The 3,465-nt window shown below is 39.7% G+C and overlaps 1 long non-coding RNA gene across 1 annotated transcript; it reads right to left on the reverse strand.

Annotated features, from left to right (window-relative positions):
• Window positions 1-208: 208 nt before the first annotated feature.
• On the reverse strand, window positions 209-3,129 carry LOC143069066 (uncharacterized). Its single transcript, XR_012976320.1, has 2 exons — window positions 494-3,129; window positions 209-275 (listed from the first exon to the last, which is right to left on the reverse strand). It is a non-coding gene; the product is annotated as an uncharacterized LOC143069066 (long non-coding RNA).
• Between the last annotated feature and the right edge of the window lie 336 nt (window positions 3,130-3,465).

Below are 3,465 nucleotides of genomic sequence, written 5' to 3' on the forward strand. Positions count from 1 at the left end.
TTGTTTTTGTAGAAACGTTATCAATCGTCCAAAATATGAGGTTAAGTTTAACTTAAAATATTCAAAAAATCATTTATCTTTTTATCTTAATTGTTTGATTTATAATTTTTAGCAGTTGGTTCTAATTTTAACGATTATGCTGAGCCGGACTCAACTAGTTTAACCAGGTGACTGTAATCGCAATCTCGATGAAGATATAACGAACACAACTTGTTTGAAATTGTAATTATAAATTCCACCAGAAAGGTTTACATAATAGTCAGTAGATTGGTAAACTGAAAGAAATAAAAATACAATATTTTACAATGTGTACGAATTAAATATGAATGTTAAATACAAGATTATTAATCGAGTCAAAAACGAAAGTAGAATTTACAGTTCATTTCTCGGAAATAAATAACTTACAGTTCGTATGTGTTTATAAATCACTTATCCAAAAATAACGGAGTTAAACAGATTAATTTATCACAGTTTATGATTGAATCAAACGTACTTGACAGTGGTATGTCTCGATTTCCTCAGAAAGTTAAAATGTCGTCCATTTTCCACGTGTTGAGATATTGAAGCGGACGGTGTCACAGAAATTAAAGGTAGTCGATAAAAACGGTGATTTGAGAAATCGGTCCAGTTCAATTTGTTCCGGATAAATATGAAAACATATAATAAACATTGAATGTGGAACAGAATACTCCCCGTCTGATGTCTAACTGATATCACTATTTCAAATATATCACACACTTGAATATCTGATTATATAAATCCAAAGTATCACTATAATATAAATTATACACAGTCATTCTCGATGAGAAGAATCATGTCCACGATCGGTCGTGTGTAGACGGATGCTTTTCCATTTACGATTATTCGTACTTCTGCTTTCCGGACATGTTCGCCGGAACCTTTGAACGATTTTAATATAACTCCTTTTGGCCATTGAGTACGGTAAAGGTTTTTGTCCTTTAGTAGAATGACGTCTCCCTTGATAAGATCGCGGCGATCTTCGGTCCATTTTCGTCGTGGTTGTAGTAACGGCAGGTACTCTTTTCTCCAACGGGACCAGAAAACACTGGCCAGAGCCTGTACACGTCTCCATTCGGCTAGACATAGATCCCGTTTGTCGAATTCTCCAAGCTGATCTGAAGTGAAGATGTAATCGGTTTTTTGTGTCAATAACATAGCTGGTGTTAAGATTAGCGGATTTTCTGGATCTGTTGATACTGGTACCAGAGGTCTTGAATTGATTATTGCCGAAACTTCTGCCATGAATGTATTTAGCACGTCATGCGTTAGACTCCTTCCAGCGGCGTTGATAAGCATAGAATCAAGTATTCTCCTTGCGATACCAATCATTCTTGCCCAGGCTCCACCCATGTGGGACAAATGTGGCGGATTGAAGATCCAAGTTGTACCAGAATTGTACAGAAAGTTCTTGAAGGGTCCATCTTCGACGTTGATTGAGTCAATCTTTAGATCGTCGATTGCGCCAATAAAGTTTGTTCCACGGTCGGATCGGAAAATCATAACTTGACCTCTTATAGCGGCGAATCTTCTGACGGCGTTTATGAAGGCTGAAGAGCTCATTTCCTCGATTAGTTCGATGTGAACAGCTCTAGTCACTAAGCATGTGAAAAGAATTGCCCAACGTTTTGAGTTTGCGTATCCACCACGTGTTTTACGTGAAACAATTGTCCAGGGTCCAAAAGTGTCTATTCCAACGTTGGTAAACGGAGGTGACGGTTCAAGACGGTCCTCTGGCAAATCAGACATGATTTGAGACTCAGTTTTTCCTCTTAGTTTGCGGCATGTCACACATTTGTGAATGAGAGAAGAGATCAAGCGCTTAGCTCCGACGATCCAGAATCCTGCGGATCGAATTGCTCCATCTGTGAAGTGGCGACCTTGATGTTTTATCTGTCATGGTAGTGTCGGACTAATAATGTCGCTATATGATGGCGTCCAGGGAGGATCACTGGTTTCTTTTCACGGAGGTTTAAGTCAGATTTAGCAATACGGCCTCCAACTCGTAATAGTCCTTGTTCGTCCAAAAACGGATTAAGGTTAGCTATCGGACTCCGCTTATGAATTTGTTCCTGACGTTTAATGCAATCTATTTCATCTCCGTAAACTTCATATTGAGCAGATATTAAGATGAAATTTTCGGCATTCGAAAAGCCTTCCAGAGAAGTCACTGGTGCTGTCTGTTTTGACCCGTGTAAACGGGAGAAACGTTCCAAAAATGCTATCGCTCGCACAAGTGATGTCCAGTTGGAGAATCTATTGAATCTATCAGTTCCGATACCTTTATGCTCAAGTGTGGCAAATGTTTTTACAACATTAACAGTTGCACGGATTTCTCCATCTTCCTCTGGGTCTATTAGCTGATATATGTCCTCAGAATTCTTCTGTTCTGAGAAAAGAAGTTGTCTTGGTCCTAATAACCATTCGCTGCTATGAATTTCGTGAGCAGGTACGGACCTTGTTCCCGAGTCTGCGGGATTACGGTTAGTTGGTACATAATTCCATTGACTTGGAGAGCTAAATTTTCTTATTTTCTCTACTCTATTGCCGACATAGATAAAGAACCTTCTTGTCTCGTTACTGATGTAGCCTAGGACTACTTTACTGTCTGTGTAGAATTTTACGGTGTCTATATGTAAATCTAAATTATCCATGATGGTCTGTGTTATCTCGACTGCTAATACTGCAGCAGATAGTTCAAGGCGTGGAATAGTATGACCACTTGTTGGTGCAACTTTAGCTTTCCCAAGAATGAAACCTATGTTTGGTTCACCACTACTGTCGGTCGTGCGTAGATATGCAACAGCTGCTATGGCTTTTTCTGATGCATCAGAGAAGACATGTAACTCCTTTGTGGTGGTTTTGCTGAGATACGGCACGTAGGTACGTGGAATGCGCAATGTTTCTATAGCAATTAGAGTATCTCTCCAAGATTTCCACTCAGCTGCTGTCTCATCAGAGAGAGGTTGGTCCCAATCAACGGTTTCTGATACTATTTTCCTTAATAGGAGTTTGCCTTGTATATCACTGGAGCTTAAAATCCAAGAGGATCGTAGAGACTGTTTATCGTTGATAAAATTCCTCTCCGAGTGATCGGTTTGTTTTCTGATGATAATTGAAATAAGAAGTTGTCATTGTTTACGTCACAGCTGAGTCCGAGACTACATTGTAGGGGTTTGCTGTCAGATCTAAGTCTAGATCCTTTAAATTTGAAGCCAAATCACTGGCATGAAACGCAGACATAACTTCTGCACAATTAGAGGCGAACTTGTGAAGCCTTAAGTTTCCATACTTTGCTAATGCTTGCTGTGTGTCCTTCATGAGCTTAACAGCTTCTTCTATTGTAGGACATGATGTAAGACCGTCGTCGACATAGAAGTCTCTAGTAACAAAGCTAGTCACGTGACTGCCGAACTCATGTTCTGATGCCTGGGCTGCTTTTCTGAG

This window comes from Mytilus galloprovincialis, chromosome 3 (assembly GCF_965363235.1).
Source record: "Mytilus galloprovincialis chromosome 3, xbMytGall1.hap1.1, whole genome shotgun sequence".
NCBI classification, from domain to species: domain Eukaryota; kingdom Metazoa; phylum Mollusca; class Bivalvia; order Mytilida; family Mytilidae; genus Mytilus; species Mytilus galloprovincialis.